General features: G+C 41.8%; 1 protein-coding gene and 2 pseudogenes across 1 annotated transcript in view; 1 reads left to right on the top strand and 2 right to left on the bottom strand.

Moving 5' to 3' along the window:
- Nucleotides 1-23,860, bottom strand: part of ASIP (agouti signaling protein) — a 159,566-nt gene that overhangs the window by 19,635 nt on the left and 116,071 nt on the right. The window lies entirely within an intron of this gene.
- LOC104680558 lies at nt 103-3,687 on the bottom strand (annotated as a pseudogene).
- LOC104680557 lies at nt 7,398-8,920 on the top strand (annotated as a pseudogene).

Raw genomic sequence — 23,860 nt, 5'->3', positions numbered from 1 at the left:
AAGCAAGAAGACAAAGCTGAGAGAAACAGACGCCACCCCCAGGGCAGCGGCGGCGCTTGGGTGTTTTGGTCTTTGTACCAGCAATTCCCACTCCTGAGGCAGGTTTCCACTTCCTGCCAGACTACACGGTTTTTCTTGCAGTCAAGACACGAACCATGGACCCTACTCCTCCAGCAGCGAGTGCCTTTGCATGCCATTGCAGTAACACAGCACTGCTATTGTCAGAGGGGCTCTCAAATCCCTTATAAATACACTTCATTAGGAGATCCACACCATTCTTGTCCAGAGATTGAACTGCCTTTTCAATATCATCTTCAAAAGAGATGAGCACCTTCAAGACAATGCTGCCTGCCCGCCCGGTCCTTCACTGCCTGACTCTTGGTGTTGATAGGGAGGTACTTCAGAGCTGCCTGTAGGGCAGCTGTCATGTTTCCTCGCCGCAGGCAGGAGTCCACCTCGCCCTGGTCGGGCCCGGCCTGGCCGTCGCCCCCATCTTCTTCGTCCACGAACTTGTTCTTGTCAATTCATCCACGTCCACCTTCCGGAACCGGGCCGACGACACTGTTCTTCGACATCCCAATCCCTACCAGCGGCAAAGGCCTCTTCTTGGCGCTGCCTCTACCTCAGCAAGCCGAGCTCAGCAGCCCACTGCCCGGCGCCTGATTCACTTCCCTCTTCCGCTCTGGGGCTGCAATTGTATTAATAGCAGTGAGTGTGTCCCTCATGAGTGGTAACAGCAATGAGGGTTTGTACGGGTGCAGTGCAATTGGTTGATGTAACCCAGGAGTCTTGTGGATGTGTGTGCACACGTGTATGTTCATATGTAAGATCTCTGCTTGAGGGAATATAGGAGACAACAGTGTCGAGATCATCCCTGAGTAGGGTACACTCAGCGTCCTGAGTATGCACTGAGGGAATCCCCTTAGCTACAGCACTGGGGATAGCATTGTATCTTAATCCTTCAGGGTTAAGGCCTTGTTCCCCACAGCAAAGGAAAGGACTACAGTCTCCCAGTCATGTAGCATGACTAAGTACCTATTGGGACGGAGGTGTAGCAAGAGATGAGAACGGAAGAAGAGGCAAAGGCACCTCCACCTCCCGGGTTCAAGCGATTCTCCCACCTCAGCCTCCTGAGTAGCTGGGATTACAGGCATGCACCACCACCATGCCCGTCTAATTTTGTACTTTTAGTAGAGATTGGGTTTCACCATGTTGGCCAGGCTGGTCTCAAACTCCTGATCTCAGGTGATCCACCCACCCCAGCCTCTCAAAGTGCTGGGATTACAGGCGTGAGCCACTGCACTCGGCCTTTTTAACTTTTTTGAGATGTGGGCTCACTGTGTTGCCCAGGCTGGCCTGAAACTCCTGGCCTTAGGTAATCCTCCTGCTTCAGCCACTCAAGTAGCTGGGACTATAGGGGCACCACTGCGCCTGGCTTCCCTTTTAATTTTTATTTTAACATTGTTTTAGTATTTTTTGTTTGTTTGTTTAAGCAGCCTTCTTGAAGACAGTGAATAGTGTCAGCTGCTGACCACACTAGGTGTTCATGAGGCACAACTTTGACAGCCTGCCCTGGGCTTTGCTAGTGACACTAGTTAAGGCAGCCAGAGTGTCTGGGTAGCCAGCAAGCTGGCATTGGAGGGGAAGTGACTAGGCTCAGTTAGTCATAATAGTGGCTTCCACCAGCCCTGCCAAGCACCAATGGCCAGAGACCTGGGGAGTCTGGGTGAGGTTCATCCCTATGAAGGAAAGTGAACAGAAATCAAAAAGTATCAGCTGGACCCCAGCATGGAGGAGCAGCTGCAGACTTCAGCAGATTCATTCAGGTTAGTGCAGATGAAGGCAGGCTTTCCTTTGATCAGGCTTTTGAAACAAAGCATATACTTGGGAAGAAAGGGAAATGATAGCAAGAGGGAATTCTTGACCTCGAAATTGTCTGCGAAACATTGTGCATATGTGATTTTTCAGGGAGACGGTCCATAGCTTTCTCTGGGTCCATAATGGCTTCTCTGGCCCTGAAAAACCTCAGAATGTTTGTATATGATATTCCTATAACCTGCATGTGGCTCATCCACAATCACAGATACATAAGGGCAGGGGAGGTTGTTGATTTCTTTCAGTTTAGGTAGTAGTAGTGTAGTTCTACAGTGGCGAAAGTGTCTTGTTGAAAGGGGCACATCATTCTAGACTGGTACTGGTTCAGAGTATATTTTAAAAATGTAATACCGAAACAAATTAAAGATTATAAAAAGTGGCTGGGCACGGTGGCTCAGGCCTATAATCCCAGCACTTTGGGAGGCCGAGGCGGGTGGATCACGAGGTCAGGAGTTCAAGACCAGCCTGGCTAACACGCTGAAACTCCGTCTCTACTAAAATACAAAAATTAGCCGAGCATGGTGGTGAGCACCTGTAATTCCAGCTACTCAGGAGGCTGAGGCAGGAGAATCACTTGAACCCGGGAGGTGGAGGTTGTAGTGAGCCGAGATTGTGCCATTGCATTCCAGCCTGGGCAACAGAGTGAGACTCTATCTCAAAAAAAAAATTATAAAAAATATGATCCTGTAAATATCAAAACATTCAAATATGTACATGTTTGCATATGCAGAGAAAAACGTCTGGAAGGAAAAACATTTAAGTGATGATTGCTCCTTAGGAGTGGGATTGAGGATGGAGAGTGAAGTAGAAACATGCATGTTTTCCTTTATGTACTTCTGTATTTGAATTTTTAAAAATAAGCGTGTCTTATTTACTTTTTTATTACTTTGTAATTAAAAAAACAAACACAGGATGGCCAAGTGCAGTGGCTCACACCCGTACTCCCAGCACTTTGGGAGGCCAAGGTGGGAGGATCGCTTGAGTCCAGGAGTTTGAGACCAGCCTGGGTGACACAGGGAGACCTCGTCCCTACAAATTATTTAAAAATTAGTCAGTCGCGGTGGCGCACGCCTGTGGTCCCAGTTACTCAGGAGGCTGGTGTGGGAGAATTGCCTGAGCTCAGGAGGTTGAGGTTGCAGCGAGCCATGATTGTGCCACTGCACTCCAGCCTGGGCAACAGAGCAAGTCCCTGTCTTAAAAATAAAAATAAAAACAAAAACAAAGGATGATATTATGGAAATAAAATACCGGATGCTACCTGACATAGCCTGAAAAGATTTAAAGAAGCTGGATGGAGAGTCATATACAGTTTGTGACAACGATGTTGAGGAATTTGTAGGACTCTCCTTCCCTTTCGTAGTTCAAATTCAGGGTGGAGTTTGCTCTCAACAACTACTGCTCTGTCACCAAAACATACAGCTTGCTTGTCGTGTATTTTCTGTCACCTGAGGCCCCTTTTTGCCCTGGGATACTCTCAAACTCTATTACCCTTCTGGTTCATCAGCCACTGTTTCTGAAATGCTAAAACTTGGGAAAGGCAATACACAATTTTGTTGGGGTTTAGTTTCTTAGCCAAACTAGCTGTCCCAAATTCTGAGGGTCAGGGTCCAGGGGAGAACCACCTGTCATTATTAGTTACCTCAATTCTGTACACCAGATGTTCAGCAGCTGCAGGGGGACCCTGCTTCCCCCTACATCTTCCACTCACCTGGGTTATGTTACAGCTGCGGCAAGAGCCTGGCTGGGGTGAGCATATGAGGCTAGCTGAAGGACTTTCAGTAAAGTCCACTCAGGTTTATCAGTAATGTCCATGATCAGACATAATTTCTGGGGTAGCATGAGGGTGGCAATATGTTTCATTTACTTAGTGTTGTCCTAGAATAGCCAATCAATCATCACATTTACTTTTACTTATATTTTAATTTTTTAGAGACAGGGTCTTGCTCTGCTGTCCAGGCAGTAGTGCAGTGGCACAATCATAGCTCACTGTGATCTCAGCCTCCTGGGCTTAAGTGATCCTTCCACCTCAGCCTCCCGAGTAGCTGGGACTACACGCACACGCCACCACGACTGGCTAATTTTAAAATATTTTGTAGATATGGGGGGGTCTTGCTATGTTGCCCAGGCTGGTCTTGAACTCCTGACCTCAAGTGATCCTCCTGCCTCAGCCTCCCACACTGTTGGGATTACAGGCATGAGCCACTGAGCCTGGCTAACAAATATGTTTTGAATGCTATTCAAAAGTCTTATCTGACGGCTCTCCCTTCCAGGGGAGTTAATCTCTCTTCTCTGAACACATTCTATCGTAATTATTTGTTCATTTGTCTGCCTCTTCTAGACTGAGGATTCATCAAGGGCAGAACCTGTGCCTTATTCATCTCCATACCCACTACCCCACCCCCAGGCCACACCAACCCAGGGCCTAACATTGTGCTCAGTGCAAAATAAGGCCTCAGGAAATGTTTCTGTCAACTGAATCAAGTTACTGTATGTTCGATACATGTGAAGAACGGATGCCCTACCTTTAAATGGCTTTCAGTGCTTCAGGGAAGAGAGACAAGTAACTAACAAAAGGAGGAGGGAGAAGTGCTAGAGTTGAGGCACAAGTGAAACAAATGCCTTGGGTATGCAGAAGAGAGTGGTTCCACGTATGGGGTCTCGGGCCTTTCTAATTTCCTCAGACCCCTGATTTCGGTCTGCAGCTCCTAGAGAGCTCCACACTCACCTCTGTGTGGCTCCTGCTGGGCCCCCCTCTCTAAAGTGGTTCTGTGTAGCAGGCAGGAGTGCCCTTTCTTCTCCAGACTCTGCAGCCTTTTCCCTCTGGCAGTCTCCTTGAATTTCCTGCTTTACAGGGTGGCTCTTTTTTTTTTTTTTTTTTTTTTTTTTTTTTTTTGAGACAGGGTCTCGCTCTGTCACTCAGGCTGGAGTGCAGTGGTGCCATCTCAGCTCACTGTAACCTCTGCCTTCAGGGTTCAAGCAATTCTCCCACCTCAGCCTCCCTAGTAGTTGGGTCGACAGGGATGCGCCACCATGCCTGGCTAATTTTTTTTTTTTTTTTTTTTTTTGTATTTTTGGTAGAGATGGGGTTTTACCATGTTGCCCAGGCTGATGAATTATTCGATTTTTGAGTTCTTTTCTAACGTTGACTTGCAATTATTCCAAATAAGTGGCATCCCTTTCAGAGAGGCTACAACATATTCCGTTGAATATTTCTTTCTTTCTGTTTTTATACATAGGATCTTGCTCTGTCACCCAGGCTGGAAGGCAATGGCAAGACCATAGCTCACTGCAGCCTTGACCTCCTGGGCTCAAGCGATCCTCCCACCTCAGCCTCCCAAGCAGCTGAGACTACAGGTGTGAGCCACCATACCAGGCCAATTATTTTTTTAGTAGAGGTGAGGTCTCACAATGTTGCCCAGGTTGGTCTTGAACTCCTGGGCTCAAGAGACACTCTCTCCTCAGCCTCCCAAAGTGCTGGAATTACAAGGGTGAGCCATTGTGCCTGGCCTGAATATTTCTTTCATTGTGAGGATTTGCCCTCTGAGAATAAATCTGACCTCTGAAAACAGACAATGATTTCCAGCTAACTCTGGTAAGAATAATAATGTTTTTGATTGAAAATGAGCTGTGGCCTAAGTAATGGGATTTTAATAACTTAAAATTGATTTTAGTTTTTAGCTAATTCAGCCAGAATTGAGACAGTCAGTAGAATGTTTTTCCCCAAAGTTGTAATATTGAGATGTCATAAGTTCATTCTAATGCTGCAAGTAGATTAAAATATCTTTGAATTCTAGACATGCCTTCAGAGGCAATTTTTTTTTTTTTTTTTTTGAGACGGAGTCTTGCTCTGTTGCCAGGCTGGAGTGCAGTGGCGTGATCTCGGCTCACTGCAACCTCCACCTCCCGGGTTCAAGCGATTCTCCTGCCTCAGCCTCCTGAGTAGCTGGGATTACAGGTGCTTATCACCACACCAGGCTAATTTTTGTATTTTTAGTAGTGACAGGGTTTCACCATGTTGGCCAGGCTAGTCTCGAACTCTTGATCTCAGGCGATCTGCCCTCCTTGGTCTTCCAAAGTGCTGGGATTACAGGCATGTGCCACTGCGCCCGGCCCTCAGGGGCAATTTAAAAGTCACACAAGACAGGGCACCAAGGCTTATGCCTGTAATCCCAGCACTTTGGGAGGTAGAGTCAGGAAGATTGCTTGAGACCAGGAGTTTGAGACCAGCCTGGACAACATGGCAAGACCTCATCTCCACAAAAATTAAAAAAATTAGCTGGGCGCGGTAGTGCATGCCTATAGTTTCAGCTATCTTGGGAGGCTGAGGCAGGAGGATCACTTAAGCCTAGGAGATCAAGGCTGCAGTGAGCTGTGTTTGTGCCACTGCATTCCAGTCTGGGGAACAGAGTGAGACCATGTCTCAAAAAAAGTCATATAAGAAAAAGCATTGGCAGGGTGCAATGACTCACTCCTGTAGTCCCACCATTTTGGGAGGCTGAGGTGGGTACATCACGAGGTCAGGAGTTCAAGACCAGCCTGACTAGCATGATGAAACCTCGTCTCTACTAAAAATACAAAAAATTTGCTGGGCGTGGTGGCATGCGCCTGTAATCCCAGTTACTCAGGAGGCTGAAGTAGGAGAATCACTTGAACCCGGGAGGCGGAGGTTGCAGTGAGCCGAGATCACACCATTGCACTCCAGCCTGGGAGACAGAAGGAGACTCTGTCTCAAAAAAAAAAAAAAAAAAAAAAGCGTTATATAATGTAATAATCATAGCTTTCATAATAAGATGGAAACCTGTTTCCATTGAGGACCATGTGAGGTAAATATCAATTTAAATCAGTCTTTTCTAAAAATGGCTATTTAGGAGAGAGGCATATATGATGTTAAACACGGCAGGGTACATTGGCTCATGCCTGTAGTCCCAGCTACTTGAGAGCCTGAGGCAGGTGGCTCACCTAAGCCTGGGAGGTTGAGGCTGTGGTGAGCCATGATCATGCCACTGCACTCCAGCCTGGGTGATAGAGTGAGACCCTGTCTCAAAATAAAAAAAAACAAAAACACAAAAACAAAAACACAATAATGACAACTCAAACTAAAACAAAAAAACCTAAAAACATAAAATGTTAAACTCACTAGATTTTTAAATTAAAGACAGGAGTACAAAACAGGCAGAAAAGGAAAGGAGAGAGGAGAAAAGTACACAGGAAAAGAAATAAATAGAAGAGTTGTGGGAATTGGAGTTAATCAGTAAAGGGAGCTTCACGTTTATCTGCAATTTTAAAAAATATAAAAGATGAAGGCCCAGCACAGGGGCTCATGCCTGTAATCCCAGCACTTTGGGAGGCTGAGGTGGGCAGATCACTTGAAGTCAGGAGTTCAAGACCGACCTGGGCAACATGGCGAAACCCCATCTCTACCAAAAATACAAAAAATTAATCAGGCATGGTGGTATGTGCCTGTGGTCCTAGGAGGCTGAGGTGGGACGATTGCTTGAGCACAGAGGCAGAGGTTGCAGTGAGCTGAGATTTCTGAATCCAGTGGGACTGATTGCAAAGGAGACCCAAGGAACAGTGCTAAGTTAGATGCCGATTACCCACTTTAAGTCCTTTGTTGTGGAGTCTGTTCATTACCAACAGAGTAGAGTACTATGAATATATGCCTGATGTTGCTCATTGTAGACAATGGTGAGAGAAGAATTTTCCAAATGAACTTGCAAAACTTACTGTAGAAAATTCACCCAAACAAGAAGCTGGAATTAGTGAGGGTCAAGGAACAGCAGCGGAAGAAGAAGAGAAGAAAAAACAGAAGAGAGGTGGAAGATGCCAAATAAAACAAAAAAAGACCGTACCACAAAAGGTTACTATAGCCCAAATTCCCAGGGCAAAGAAGAAATATGTGACAAGAGTGTGTGGCCTTGCAAGTTTTGAAATTGATCTTAAAGAAGCACAAAGATTTTTTGCTCAAAAATTCTCCTGTGCTGCCTCAGTAATGGGGAGGATGAAATTATCATTCAGGGAGACTTTACAGATGACATAATTGATGTCATTCCAAAAAATGGCCAGAGGTAGATGATGACAGCATCGAAGATCTTGGAGAAGTAAAGACGTGAATTTTAAAATTTGTCTGTATTTAATGGCCTGAACTGGGAGTTGATATGGCCAAAGGGAGGCATATATATATATATATATATATATATATATATTTTATAAATATATATAAAATATATATATATTTACAGTAGAATATATATATTTACTGTAGTGTGTGTATATATATATATATATTCTACGGTAAAACTGCAGACTGCCCTCGTCCTCGGCATTTTCACTGTTCTGTACAAGGCTGCTTGTTTTTTTAATTGCCAAAGCCAAATAAACAGGGAGACTGTCATGCTCGTGCATTAATAGAATTTAGCCAAATAAAAAATTTTGGTCATTTGCTGGGCGCGGTGGCTCACACCTGTAATCCCAGCACGTTGGGAGGCCAGGAATCCCAGCACGTTGGGAGGCCAGGATGGGCAGATCATGAGGTCAGGAGTTGGAGACCAGCCTGGCCAATATGGTGACACCCCGTCTCTACTAAAAAAAAATACAAAATTTAGCCGGGCATGGTGGCGTGCACCTGTAGTCCCAGCTACTCAGGAGGCTGAGGCATGAGAATCGCTGGAACCCGGGAGGCGGAGGTTGCAATGAGCCAAGATCGCACCACTGCACTCCAGCCTGGATGACAGAGTGAGACTCCGTCTAAAAAAAAAAAAAAAAAAAAAAAATTGGTCATTTGGTACTGACTTTCTCTTTCACGCTCTCTCTTTTTTTTTTTTTGAGACAGAGTCTCACATTGTCGCCTGTGCTGGAGTGCAGTGGCGCAATCTCAGCTCACTGCAACCTCCGCCTGCCGGGTCCGAGCAATTCTCCTGCCTCAGTCTCCTGAGTAGCTGGGAATACAGGTGCCCGCCACCATGCCCAGCTAAGTTTTGTATTTTTGGTAGAGACAAGGTTTCACCATGTTTGCCAGGCTGGTCTCAAATTCCTGACCTCGTGATTTGCCCACCTTGGCCTCCCAAAGTGCTGGGATTACAGGCATGAGCCACTGTGCCCGGCCTGACTTTCTCTTTCTCTCTTTTTAACTATATTTTTTGAAAAACCTGGTAGACTTTTTATGGGGAGCATTTTTGTTGATTATTCTACTGATCTAAAGCTGAGTGATTTTTTAAAAGAATTTGAATTTGGCTTCCTAACCAGTAATATGTCTCCTTGCTTCTTTCATGTGATAGTTTTGAGATCGGTGTGAATCTAATAGATTTGTGGTTGAATTTGCTTTGTTGTTACAAAGTCCACCCTATGGGCACAATAACATACTGTTGGTAGGAGTTGTTCGAGCTATTCTGGAGATTATTTGGTAAAGTATACTAAAAGCCTTAAACCACATATGTGCACTGTTTGAACCAGTAAGCCACTTCTTTGACATTAGAAGACATTAGAAGAAATAACCAGTCTTGCGTAAAACTTATGGATGAAAGTATTGATCACAATATTATTTATAATGAAAAATTGCAAATGTTATAAATGAACAATTGGAAAATAGTTAAAAAAGTGATGGTACATTGTGTGGTAGAATATTATGCATATGTTTAAATAATCATATTTTCTAAGATTACTTGGAAACATTTGGTAATGTCAAGGCGGGGCACCTCAGATACATTTTAGGCATTAATCATCATCATTGTTCTGAGTGGAAGGTCATTCAGAGAGGCTAGAGTTTCTTATTCTGGCTATAAATTAAGTGAGTAAAATTCTGCTAACCAATTAAAAATACTGTACACCCATGCTCAATATATAGTCCTGGAAATAGCAATTGAAACATCTCACAAGACAAAATGACAGTTTTAATGATGCATTAGATGAATTTAATTAACTTTAAATCAGACGCTGCAAAGTGGAAGGAAGACTCGTGGTGTTCTAAATTGCTGTGAGCACTTCTAAGAAACTTAGAGCCCATGAAACCATTGTTTATTGCCATGCAAATTATAATCTTGAATGAGGTTTTTTTTAAAAAAAAAAAAACTTAGAAAAATGTAAAGTATTCGAAAGATGTAAAATTAAAACATGAAATTCTGCATTAACTATGAATTTTACTAAATGGAATTACTTTTGAAGCACATCTATCCATTGAGACTATCTGGTATGTGTTACATATGTATTCTGTTGGTGCTGGAAGATGTCTGTGTGCCCGTATCATCATGTGCTCCACAGTTCTTAGCAAATGCAGTTTCAATCCATAGATAGCCAGCAGTGGATGTTACTATAGGAAAATGCGGGATTAAAATTGTCCTTGTGTAAAAAAAAAATCAGAATAATTTTTTCTTAACAACACTAAAATTATTTAACCTCTTGGGCTGTATCTACATGCACATACCAATTTCAATATTGTGACTGCATTGGCTAGTCTAATTGTTAATGCCTAACGGATGCCAAATTGAATAATATTTTAATGGGTGGTTTGAATCTTATGTAGACAGCCTGCTTCAGAACTCTTCTTTGAGACCAAGAACCATATAGCAGGCTCAGACTGTCTGAGGGGCCCTGAGTTAGAATTTGAGAGAAGACTTGAGGCTGTGTCCCTTCTCAACGGACAAAATGACAAGACTCCTTCAGGCAGCTCTTTGTCAGTGTGAAATCTGTGTCCCTGTTCCACTGAAACAGGGGTCAGAGTCCAGGGTTCCTAGCTATTCATTCCCACAGTGTACAAGGAATACAATGCTGATAGGCGATGCTAAATGATTGTTTTAGATCTCCTGACATCATTCCCTTTAGGCTGTTTTATCTATCATTACTCAACAAAGACCTTAGTGGGTATAATACTGATTTTGTTTGTGCTCTCCAGAAATCACTTCTCTGCATTTTCTCCTTCTCAGTGATCATGTCTTTTGATTTCTGAATTCCTTTACCTGGGGTGCATTGTGCACAAGCACTCATTAAGCTTAGCTGAAGCTGAGCTGATAGTCTGTGAGAGCTCTCAACAACTTTGCAGCAGAAGGAGGGAAGAGGCTTTGATGTGAGATGAAATTTTCTGCAGAAGAGGATTAGGTCAGAACCAAGGAGGTACAGCTGAGCAAATCTTAAGAATGTGTATGCATTAGTTCTATTTGGAGAAAGTAAGAAAGGTTTTGAGATAGACATTTATGAAAGTGTTTTTCGTTTTGTTTTGCTTTGTTGTTTGTTTGCTTGTTTTTTGAGTGGGTCCCAGTAAGGCATCCAAAATAACCAAAGAAAACCCAAAATGACTGGCTGGGTGCGGTGGCTCATGCTTGTAATCCCAGCACTTTGGGAGGCTGAGGTGGGCAGATCACCTGAGGCTAGGAGTTTGAGACTAGCCTGGCCAACACAGTGGAACCATGTCTCTACTAAAAATACAAAAATTAGCCAGGCGTGGTGGCATGTGCCTGTTGTCCCAGCTACTCAGGAGGCTGAGGTGAGAGAATTGTTTGAACTCACCAGGCAGAGGTTGCAGTGAGCCAAGATCATGCCATTGCACTCCAGCCTGGGCGACAGAGTGAGACTTCGTCTCAAAAATAAAAATAAAAATAATAATAATAATAATAAAATAAAATAAATAAAAATAAAAACAAAAAACAAAAATGACTTCAATATGCCATCCCATTTAGCCTCGTTAATCTCCTCCAATGGAAACAGCAGAACAAAATGTTCCATATCACCGAAGCAGAGCAAACTCACCCACAATTGAAAACATTAACCTGAGCTTCCTTTAATGGGCATTACAATGTGTGAAAATGGATATCCAAACATTTACAAAGGAAAAGGAGAGTCTGCGATAAATGGAATTTTGGTCATCTGTTTCATCTCTAATAAATATGAAATGAACAAATGCTACATGGGCAGACTGATCCCCAAATCCTAAATTCTGCTCTGTAAGAGTTATTAGAAATCTAAAACTACAAGCAACTTTCTGAAGACATTTAAAGAAACACTAAAGTGTGACTTTGGGGTCAGGGTTGATATTTAGGAGTACTTCTTTCTTAGATATACATATACATATATTTACTTATTTATTTACTGCTAGGCAATGGAAAATGCACAGAGTAAAGAGAAAGAAGCCACTAGTTAGCAAAAGATCAACTGCTTTTTTCACTGAACTCTTCTTAACTACTCTGACCCACAAAAGTGAATCAAAAAAATCTGTTTAACTTTCCAAGAAAGGAGGAAAAACTGTTAAGTTCTTTAAACTTTCCAAAGTAGCAGCACCTTCACTCATTCTGGAAGCAGATTAAAGTTGCCATCTAAACTCATATGCTTTCCCACAAAGAGCCCAGGCCAAGGAACTTCCTTTTTCACCTTGCAGCAGTGGAGATTTGCTGCTTACTTGTCTATAACTTCAAAGACAAGAACAGGAAAACAGCCAATCATACTACAAAATTATTTCAAACTTCAACACATCTCCCAGGCAGGAAGGTTCTTACAGACCCACAGTGAAAAAAAGAAATGTTTCATCAACTGAAAGACAGCTGTAGGCAGACCAAGAGAGGTTTTACAAAAGAAGCAAAAGTAAAGGGTATCCTTTATTTTACAGAGGGGCTCTCTAGCAACCCAGTTCATATAAAACTTAAACTTAAAGAAGAAAATAGAATCTCTGTAGGTGGCAGAAGAAAAGAAAATTGTTTCCTCCTACTTACAGTGCAAGTGACTATCCCTCTAAGGGTAGGCAGAGCAGAGGGTCTATCCTGTCCTTGGATAGCAGAGGCAAGGCGTGTTGCTGTGAGACCTTTTAAAGATCCCAGTAACTCCCAGCGGCTGGCTTCCCCATCTCATCTCTTTGCTTTCAGCCAAGCAAACATCATGCCTTCATACTCATTCTGGTTGCCAGAAATCTTGTGGTCTATTCTTCTATATTTCTCCCCATTCCTTAGAATTGGAACTGACGTTGACATTGAGGTTAAAAGGGATTGGAAAGGAAGTGGCTGCATCAGGGATACTCCATGGGCAAGTTTAATGAGAATTTAATTCAGAATGGATCCCAAGAGATGGAATAAAACTTAGTCTAGTTGAGTTAACCTAGAAAAACAAGTCCTGCCAAAGAAGGGTCTAATTCAGCTTCTTTCAGAAATTCCGGGTGAGTTAAGGAGAAATTGGTGGAGAAGCTAAGAAATTGGTGGAGATTGCCAAGGCCCAGCCCACCTTATTAGTAAAATCTCGTTGGGACTCTTTTTTTCCGGGAATATTGGTCTCATAATTTTCAGATTTCAGTTGAAGGGCTGTACTTATGTGGACTCAAAAACTATGATACTGCAGTTCTTTTATTCTCCTTTTTGGTCATCTGTTTCATCTCTAATAAAAATTCAGTTGGCTTTTCCTTGGATCAACTAGAATTTACAAGGTTATGTGAAAGCTGATCATGCATACTGGGTCATTCTTGTCATACCCAACTAAATCAGAGTCTAGGGGCCAGGAGGGAAGAAGCACTTGGGGCACAGCACCTGCTCCATGAATTACATTTTTCACAAACCCAGCTGCTAAAATGGCCCTGCTGTAACCCCAACAGCCGTTTAGTAGCTGCTGAAACATGACTTTAAGAATAGTTTTGCCTACCACCATCACTCACCAATCAGAGTTTGCCAGCTCCCAAATGCTTCCTTTTTTTTCTTTTTTCCCCCTTCTTTCCAAATGCTTCTTTAGTGCCAATAAGCTTTCTTTCAAAACAGTATAGAACATTTCTCTAATAAAACTCCCAACTTTATTTCTGTTCCTCAGACACACTGAAGACTAACTGGTTAGTGTGTATGCCTCAAACTGCAATCCTTGTTCCAGAATAGAATGCTTTAAAGTTAGAGATTCATCACTGCTTTATTTTGACTTCAACAGTCACAATTTATTGCTTCCTGGATAATGTGGAGCTTAGAGGCTCTGCAGAGGAAAGTAGGTTAATATGGGCCCTGCAATAAACATTGTTTGGTTTTGATGTGATGAGTGTAGAAGGGTGGGATAGGAGATGACACACCCCTACATTGATTTATCCTTATTTCTAGGAACCAATTTCTCTTTGGTGATTTGTAGAGACAAGGGCAACTGGAAAGTGAATAGGGAGTCAGGAGATCTGGATTTCAGTTTAGGCTTTGTTACTTTCTCTCTGATCTTGGACAAGTCCCATAAACTGTCTGAACACTGCTATCTCATCTACCAACCACACTGGGCTGAAAAGAGGATCCAATGAGATAATGTAGACACCTTGAAAACTGTGAAGCATTCCACAAATGTGAATGTTTTCCAAATTTTAGTTCATTATATGACCCACCAGGTAAGGCTTTGGATAAATAATTTGATTGGGAGGCCGAGGCAGGCCGATCACCTGAGGTCAGGAGTTCGAGAAGAGCCTGGCCAACATGGTGAAATCCCGTCTGTACTAAAAATAGAGAAATTAGCCAGGTGTGGTGGTGGGTGCCTGTAGTCCCACTACTCAGGAGGCTAAGGCAGAAGAATCGCTTGAACATGGAAGGCAGAGGTTGCAGTGAGCCGAGATCACGCCACTGCACTCTAGCCTGGGCAACAGAGAGAAACTCTGTCTCAGAAAAAAAAAGAAAGAAAAGAAAAAGAAAAGAAAAAGTATTTGAATGTGGGGTTGGGAGGAGAAGAGGAACATACGGAGTCTGATGGATATTAGGTGGTGGGATGGGGGATGGGAGTGGAACTAAGTAGAAAAGAAAAAGCAGGGAAAGAAAGCAGAAAAGATATCAAGTTTCTAGAGAAAGACTTGGCCCAGGTGTCTTTGGGGGCTTACATTATTCCCTTAGAAATAATTAGCCAGGAAAGTATTCTGGGAAGATGGCAGAGTAGGAAGCTCCAGGATTCTGTTTCCTTACCTAATCAAAACTTGTACTGGCAGAATCTGTAACTATTTTAAAGCCATGGAGTCTATTGAAGGCTTGCAACTTCTAGGGGAAGGCTTGGATGGCAAAGTGTCCTTGGCACAGAGATAGCCTATAATAATAAAAAAGAAACAGCAACAATAACAAAAAACAGTAACAAAATAAAGGAAACCCTGAGGAAAGGGGAGAACCTGGTTTCTAGAGTCATCACATCATTAAACTCAAATGTCTAGTTTTCAACCAAAAAATCACAAGGCATACAAATAAAAGAAAAGATATGGCACATTCAAAGGAAAAAGGAAAAAAAGTCAACAGAAACTCTGAAAGTCCTCATGGCAGACCTACTAGACAAATACATTAAAACAATTATCTTAGAGATACTCAGAGAACTAAAGGAAGATGTGGGGAGTGAAAAAAAAAAAAAAAAAGAACAAGTAAAAGGAGAATATCAATAGAGATATGGAAAACCTAAAAAAAACCAGAAAGTACAATAACTTTTTATAGTATTGATTAGTACAATAACCAAAATTTAAAATGCACTAGAGGGATTCAAAGGCAGATTTGATTAGACAGAAACTTTGGAGGCCAGAGGCTGTGGGCCAATAAATTCAAAGTTCTGAAAGAAAAAACTGTCAACCAATAATCCTATATCAGATTATCTCAATTGATTCAGGAAAAGCATTTGACAAACTAACACAGTTTCATAATAAAAAACACTCAACAAACCAGGAATAGGAGAAGACTGCTTCAACATAATAAAAGCCAAAAGCCACATATGAAAAACCCACAGCCAACATCATACACGATGATGAAAGAATGAAAGATTTTACTCCAACATTAATAACAAGACAAATATGCCTGCTTTCACCACGTCTATTCAAAGTAGTACTGGAAGTTCTACCTAGAACAGTTAAGCAAGAAAAAGAAAGCAAAGGCATGCACCTTAAAAAGGAAGGAGTAAAATGATCTCTGTTCAGAGATGGTATGATCTTAAATGTAGAAAAGCCTAAAGATTCCACAAAACACTGTTAGAACTAATAAATAAGTTTAGCAAAGTAGCAGGATACAAAGTTATATCAGTTACATCAGTTACATTTCTATATATTAACAATGAACGATCTGAAAAGAAAATTAAGAAAATGATTCAATTTACAAAAGCATCAAAAGAATTAGGAATTAACATAGCCAAGGGGGTGAAAGATGTGTACAATGACAACTATAGAACATTGCTGAAATAAATTAAATAAGACATAAATATAAGCAATCTACAGATTCAATACAATTCCTATCAAAATCTCCAGGAGGTTTTTTTGCAGAAATAGAAAAAAAAAATCCATTCTAAAATTTGTATGGAATCTCAAAGGACCCCAAATAGCCAAAACACTCTTCAAAAACAAGAATAAAGCTGGAGGACTCACACTTCTTGATTTCAAAACTTACTACAAAGCCACAGTAATCAAAACAGTGTGGTACTTGCATAAAGACAAACATGTAGAAAAATGGAATAGAATAGAGAGCCCAGAAATAAACCTTTACATGTATGGTCAAATGATTTTTGACAAAGGTGCCAAGGCCATTTAATGGGAGAAAGAAGAGGTTTTTTCAACAAATGGTACTAGGAAAACTGGATATCTATGTGCAAAACAATGAAGTTAGACTCTTACCTAACACCACATACAAAAACTTACCCAAAATGAATCATAGACCTAAATGTATTAACAAGAGCTGAAACTATAAAACTCAAGAAGATTTTCCCAGGCAAATAATTTTCCTCCACACTCACCTTATCTAGAGTTTCCCAAAATTCTTCAGCTGCCTTCGTATCAGCACTTGCATACTCCCCTCTCACATTCACATTATATAATGCATAATGATTTATTTTTAAGATGGGGGTCTTGCCATCTTTCCCAGGTTGGTTTCAAACTCCTGGGCTCAGGCAATTCTCCCACCCCAGACTCCCAAAGTGTTAGGATTACAGGTGCAAGCCACCGTGACAGGCTGAATAACGATTGTTTTTTATTTTTTTTGAGACAGAGATTTCACTCTTGTTGCCCAGACTGGAGTGCAGTGGTGCGATCTTGGCTCACTGCAACCTCCGCCTCCTGGGTTCAAGCAATTCTTCTGCCTCAGCCTCCCAAGTAGCTGGGATTACAGGCATGCACCACCATGCCTGGCTAATTTTTTTGTGTATTTTTAGTAGAGACAGGGTTTCACCATGTTGGCCAGGCTGGTCTCAAACTCCTGACCTCAGGTGATCTGCCCGCTTCAGCCTCCGTGCTGGGATCATAGGCGTGAGCCTTTGCGCCCGGCCGTGGCCATGATTCTTGAGTCATTTAAACCACCTAGAGCTGGCAGTATATTCAACATCCTAGTCAGGTTTAGCCTTGAATGTCTTTCTTCGGTAGCAGTCCTCAAGATCCAGGACTTTCTCTCTTTCTCTCGTTCTTTTCTTTTTCTTTCTATTCTTCTTTCTTTATTAATTTCTTTCCTTTCTTTTCTATTTCTTTCTCACTCCTGCCTTCCTTCTATCTTTCTCTTTCTTTCTCTCTCTCTTTGTTTTTCTTTCTTTCTTTCTTTCTTTCTTTTCTTTTTCTTTCTTTCTTTCTTCTTTCTTTCTTTCTTTCTTTCTTTCTTCTTTCTTTCTTTTCTTTCTTTCTTCTTTTCTTTCTTTCTTCTTCTCCTTCCCTCCCTCCCCTCCCTCCCTTCCTTCATTCCTTCCTTCTTCCCTCCCTCCCCTCCCTCCTTCTTCCTTTCTTTCTTTTCTTTTCTTTTTCTTTTTTATTTTCTTTCTTCTTCTTTCTTTCTTTCTTTCTTTCTTTCTTTCTTTCTTTCTTTCTTCTTTCCTTCCTTCCTTCCTTCTTCCTTCCTTCCTTCCTTCCCTTCCTCTTCCTTCCTTCCTTCCTTCCTTCCTTCCTTCCTTCTTTCCTTCTTTCTTTCACAGAGTCTCACTCTGTCACACAGGCTGGAGTGCAGTGGCATGATCATGAGCCCACTTCAGCTTTGACTTCTGGGCTCTAGCAATCCTCCCATCTCTGCCTCCTGAGTAGTAGGGGCCACAGGCATGCACTACCATGCCCAGCCGGACTTTTCTCTCAACATCACAAACAAACTTTGTTTTGGCCATGATTGTTATCATGCTAAGAGAGATATGCTTCTGTTGCCTGGTCTTCAATCTAGGTCATTAGAAGTTTCTCCATATCCCATATAGACCCTTCGTGAACTTTTGTTAGTCTCCTTGCCGTCAGTGAAGCAGATTCTTTTTTTTCTTTGTTTTTGAGATGGAGTCTCGCTGTGTCACCCAGGCTGGAGTGTAATGGCATGGTCTCAGCTCACTGCAACCTTGGCCTCCCCGGTTGAAGCGATTGTCCTGCCTCAGCCTCCCAAGTAGCTGGGATTACATGTGCCTGCCATCACACCCGGCTAATTTTTGTGTTTTTAGTAGAGACGGGGTTTCACCATGTTGGTCAGGCTGGTCTCGAACTCCTGACCTCATGATCTGCCCACCTTGGCCTCCCAAAGTGCTGGGATTACAGGCGTGAGCCACTGCGCCCAGCTGAAGCAGATTCTTTAACAGCTTCAGTCACTTTGCTCTTGTTCTTCAAGATGGTAGCTATGGTGGAACGGGACATGCCTGACTAGTAAGCAATAATCATCACTGACTTTTTACCTTTGTAGCTCTTAATTACTTTAAATTTAATTTCTAGGTCAGTCACTTGATGTGGCCTCTTACTGGCAACATTAGCCATGGATTTTGTATGCTTTAGGAGCCACGATGAAAAAAACAACATGAGATTAAATCAAATGCAAGAGAAAATAGTGTGCAAATAAGAGATGCAGTAAACACGAAATATATGAGGATACTGTGGGTATAACATGACATACTGTTTTACAGTAAACTGTTTGTTTGTTTTCTGAGTTTCGCTCTGTCACGCAGGCTGAGTGCAGTGGCGCCATCTCGGCTCACTGCAACCTCTGCCTCCTGGGTTCAACTGATTCTCCTGGCTCAGCCTCAGCCTCGGCCTCCCGAGTAGCTGGGATTACAGGAGCCTGCCACCACCCCTGGCAAATTTTTGTATTTTTAGTAGAGATGGGGTTTCGCCATGTTGGTCAGGCTGGTTTATAGGACCACTGTCATATATGCAGTCCGTCATATACACTTGGGCAACAGAGTGAGGAAGAAAGAAAGGAAAGAAAGAAAGGGAAGGAAGGAAGGAAGGAAGGAAGGAAGGAAAAAAGAAAGGAAAAGAAAGAAAAAAAGAAAAGAAAAGAGAAAAGAAAAAAGAAAGAAGGCTGATAGTGCCACTGGATGCCTGGCCCCAACCACAACTCTAGAAGACCTACTGCATTAAGGGCCAATTAGCACAATGGTCTAAAATAAAAGCTATCACCTTTCCCTTAGGACTGACTAGTTATGCTATATTTTTACTGATTCTTAGGCACTAGTGGTCTTGTCTGATACTTAGAAGATTACAGACTGGCAGATTAAAGGCACCTCTCTTTGGGTCATGAGCCCTGGAAACAAATTGCAGCCACCAAACAGTCTGGATCACTGTTGTGGTGTACATGGTAAGGGCTCATTCTCTGATGAGACCAACTAGAATCAAGCTTTTGATCAAGCTTGTGCCAATCAGATGGCCACAGTTGCCACCTAGATCCATCATCACACTGGAGATGGCAACATCATCATCAACTAGGCACAAAGTAAGGGACTCTGTGTTTCTGATGCAGAAGCTGACACTACATGCCAGACTTGTGACCTCTGCCAAAAGTTAGCCTATTTGTCTCATGGTGAAAGAGGCCATATTGCACTGAGTATTGACTGGCTGCAGAGTGTTGACTGGCTCCTGGTAAATCGGTGACATCAGACCTTTGACCTCGTCCAAGCTATTCCATCTTATTGCTGTTGACTTTTTCTCAGGTAATGGTTTTGCTGTTCTAGTCTAATCAGCCAACTCTGGCTATATCACTGTGGCCTTGAAACTAATCTGTGTCATGATTTTGGCTTTCTGGATGGTGATAATACCGCATTTTTTAGTGCAAAAACTCATCAACAATGGGTTTATAGTCAAAGTATTTGGTAGCCAATTCATTCCCCTTATTATCTTCAGACTGGTGATATTATTGAGAGATGGAATAAACTTTTAATTAAAAAAACAGCTTTATTGAGATGTAATTCACATATCATAAAATTCACCCTTTTGAAGGTTTTTAGTATATTCACAGAGTTGTGCAACCATCCTACAGTATGCAGTCTTTGTGGCTGGCTTCTTTCACTTAGCAAAATGTTTTCAAAGTTTATCCATGTGGTAGCACATATCAGTACTTCATTCCTTGTCATGGCTAAATCGTCTCCTCTTAACTTTACTGGTTAATGATTAGAATGAATAGGATGGATAGTTTTATAGACCTCTTTTGAAAATTCAGGGTTCTGCCTGACCATTCCTGGGCACAATGTACCTTTCTTTTCCCTAACAGCAACTCCATTCCAGCCTGAGTTTGAAAACCTCTGAAGGACAGCCCAGGAAAAAATTGATCTGGAGGATTCAAATTTAATTCTAGGACAGTCACATGAATTCTTTGTTAGACTGACAAGGTCCTATGTCATGAGGACAATGACCATTCGGTTGAGTACACTTCTCACTAAGTCTTCAAATAGTTGCCCAAGTTGGGTAGGATTCGAGATATAACGGGTCTCTGATTTTTTTTTTTTTTAAATGCTATTGTTGGCCAGGTGCAGTGGCTCAGGCCTGTAATCCCAGCACTTTGGGAGGCCAAGGCAGGCAGATCACGAGGTCAGGAGATCAAGAGCATCCTGGCTAACAGGGTGAAACCCCATCTATAATAAAAAGAAATACAAAAAAATTAGCTGGGCCTGGTGGCAGGTGCCTGTAGTCCCAGCTACTCAGGGGGCTGTGGCAGGAGAATGGCGTGAACCGGGGAGGTGGAGCTTGCAGTGAGCCGAGATCACGCCACTGCACTCCACTCCAGCCTGTGCGACAGAGCGAGACTCTGTCTCTGTCTCTAAAAATAAAAAATAAAAAAAAGCTCGTCCCACTCACAATTGACTCTTTCAGATGAAAAGTGTTGGTGTGAGTGGGGAAGAATTGGAGAAAAGGTGAAGTTATAGCTACTGGGTTGGAATACACTGATTTTGTAACTGTGGAAGGAGAATAACGATCCCAGTACCTGGAGGGAGAACATGTTAAACCCCAGGAAGTGTGGAGAGGTAGGGAACAGTTAATGTTCTCTTTGTCCCTTAGATCCAGCACTACAACCTGGCAAACAGTTACATGGTTTGTTTGACGCACACTGTCATCAGGCAGTCAATCTCATCTGCTGCTGGATTTGTCAAACCAGTCGATGTGCTATTAAAACAGAGAAATTCATGTGGACATGCCTGACACTATGCCTTCTATGCCTGGTGCTGTCAAAGGTGGATGAACACAGACTGGCACAACTGTATTTTAATCTGACTGATACAAAATCATATGCCTCTCCTGATGCCTGAGTGGCCTTGGTTATGCTATGTATGGTGATTGAGACTGGCCTTAAACTGTATACTGGATGTCTAAAATAAGTCCCTGATCCACCTGGGACTTATTCACAGATGGCTGAATCTGGGACTCTGAGGTCAATACTGCAGGTTTGTCTCATCTTGCTGCTTGGGGATTTATTGACAGTGCTCTATGCTGTATGAGATAAATTGAATGGATTTGGTTCCAACCTCTACTAATCAGATTAATCAAAATGGCCTGCAGAATGGCATGCTCAAGTGAAAATCTCCCAAGAAGCCAAGATGATGTAGAACTGAGGGTGGATGCTGTTGAGAGACATTCTGCCATGAGTCTCTTATGCTCCTCCTCATCTTATAGAGTATACCAAGAATGTAAGGTAATGACTGCTCTTTAGCCAGGCCATTTCTCAGGCTTGTCTTTGCAGCAAGCAACTTTGAGGTGTGAAGTAATATCTCCCTGGGTTAAAAAGCAAGTTTGCTTACTGCTTTCTATAAAACAGTGGGTTCCCCAAACTCAGTGCTATTGTCATGTAACACATTTACCACATGTGTAGACCTTCATCTGGGCCTTTGTGTTGTCCCTGTTGGACTTAGGGAGCAAGAGCTGATGCAAAAGTTAATGCTCATGCTGCTTGCTGTGTGGTGAATAATAAAGTTCATTGTCTCTGACCTAAGTCTCATGACTTCTGTTAGAATTCATGAAATAACAAGCTAACTTATTAGCTTATAAGTAGGGTAAAGTCAAATCCTACACCTGACATATCTGAGAGTTCCATTTACTCAATGTCCTTGTCAACACTTGCTATAGTCAGTCTTTTTAATTTGAGAAATTCTAATAGGTACATAGTAGTATCTCATTGCGGTGTAATTTGTATTTCCCTAATAAGCTTATTTCCATCTGTATGAGCTTATTTCAATTTGCATATTTTTTGGTAGCGTATCCGTTCAAATCTTTTGTTCATCTAAAAAACTGGGTAGTGTTTCTTATTTTTAAAACTATATTCTGGATACAAGTTCTTTGTCAGATAAGTTATTTGTAAATATTTTCTCCCAGTCAGAGGATTGAATTTTCATTGTTCTTAACAGCGTCTTTTGATAGAAGTTCTTAATTTTGACAAAGCCCAATTTAATGCTTCTGTTATGGATTGTGCTTTTCTTTTGCTTAATTCAAAGTCACAAAAGATTTCTTCTATGTTTTCTTTTAAAAGTTCTATAGTGTTAGATTTTACATTTATGTCTACAGCCCATTTTGAATTAATTTTGTATATGGTGTGAGGTTATGAATTGAAGTTCATTTTATTGCATATGGCTAACTGTTCCAGTACCATTTGCTGAAAAGACTATATTTTGTACCTTGTGGGAGATCACTTGACCATACATGTGTGAGTCTGTTCCCGGACTCTCTATTCTAAACTACTGACTTATCTATCTTTATAGCAATACTACATTGTGTTTATTATTCTCCAAGTCTGGAAGTCAGGGAGAGTAAGTCTTCAAACTGTTCTTTTTTGAAGTTGTGATTACTCTAAGTCCTTTGTATTTCCACATGAATTTTAGAATAAACTTGTCAATTTCTACTAAAACCTACTGGGATTTTGATTGGAGTTGTGTTGAATCTACAGATAAACATGGAGAAAACTGACATCAGAACAATATTGAGTCCTCTGATCCAAGAATATGGCATATCTCTCCTCTTTTTTTTGAGACAGAGTCTCACTCTGTCGCCAGGCTGGAGTGCAGTGGCACGATCTCAGCTCACTGCCACCTCCACCTCCTGGGTTCAAGTGATTCTCCTGCCTTAGCCTCCCGAGTAGCTGGGACTGCAGGTGTGCACCATCATGCCCAGCTAATTTTTGTATTTTTAGTAGAGATGGAGTTTCACCATGTTGCCCAGGATGATCTTGATCTCTTGACCTCATGATCCACCTGCCTCGGCCTCCCAAAGTGCTGGGATTACAGGTGTGAGCCACCACGCCCAGCCTGGTATATCTCTTTACTTATTTAGGTATTAATTTCTCTCACTGTCTTATGGTTTCAGTGTATGATTCTTGAACAGATTTATCATTAAGAATTTAATATTTTTGGTGCTATTATAAATGGTATTTTTTAACATTTCAATTTGTATTGTCTTTGCTACAATATAGAAATACACTAATTTCTGTATATTAATCTTGTATGCTTCAAACTTGCTAAACTCATTTATTAGTTCTAGCAGACTTTTTAAGGTCTTCATTGGATTTTTTACATAAACAATCATGCCTTTTGCAAATAAATAGTTTTACTGTTTCATTTCCAAGCTTACTGTTTTTTTATTCCTTGTTCTTGCCTTACTGAATTAACTGGAATGTCCAGTAGAGAGTTCAATGGAAGATGTGAGAGCAGACATCCTTGCCTTGTTCCTTATTGTAGAAGAAAACATTTGGTCTTTAATCAAGTATAGGGCCAGGTGTGGTGACTCACACTTGCAATCCAAGCACTTTGGGGAGGCCAAGATGGGATGATGACTTGAGGCCAGGAGTTCAAGACCAGCCTGGTCAACTTAGCAAGACCCCATCTCTATAAAACATTAAAAAATTAAGTATGTAAGTTA

Source organism: Rhinopithecus roxellana, chromosome 13, assembly GCF_007565055.1.
Source record: "Rhinopithecus roxellana isolate Shanxi Qingling chromosome 13, ASM756505v1, whole genome shotgun sequence".
Classification (NCBI taxonomy): domain Eukaryota; kingdom Metazoa; phylum Chordata; class Mammalia; order Primates; family Cercopithecidae; genus Rhinopithecus; species Rhinopithecus roxellana.
The sequence above is the reverse complement of the archived record's forward strand: the minus strand, read 5'-3'. Positions and strand labels throughout refer to the sequence as shown.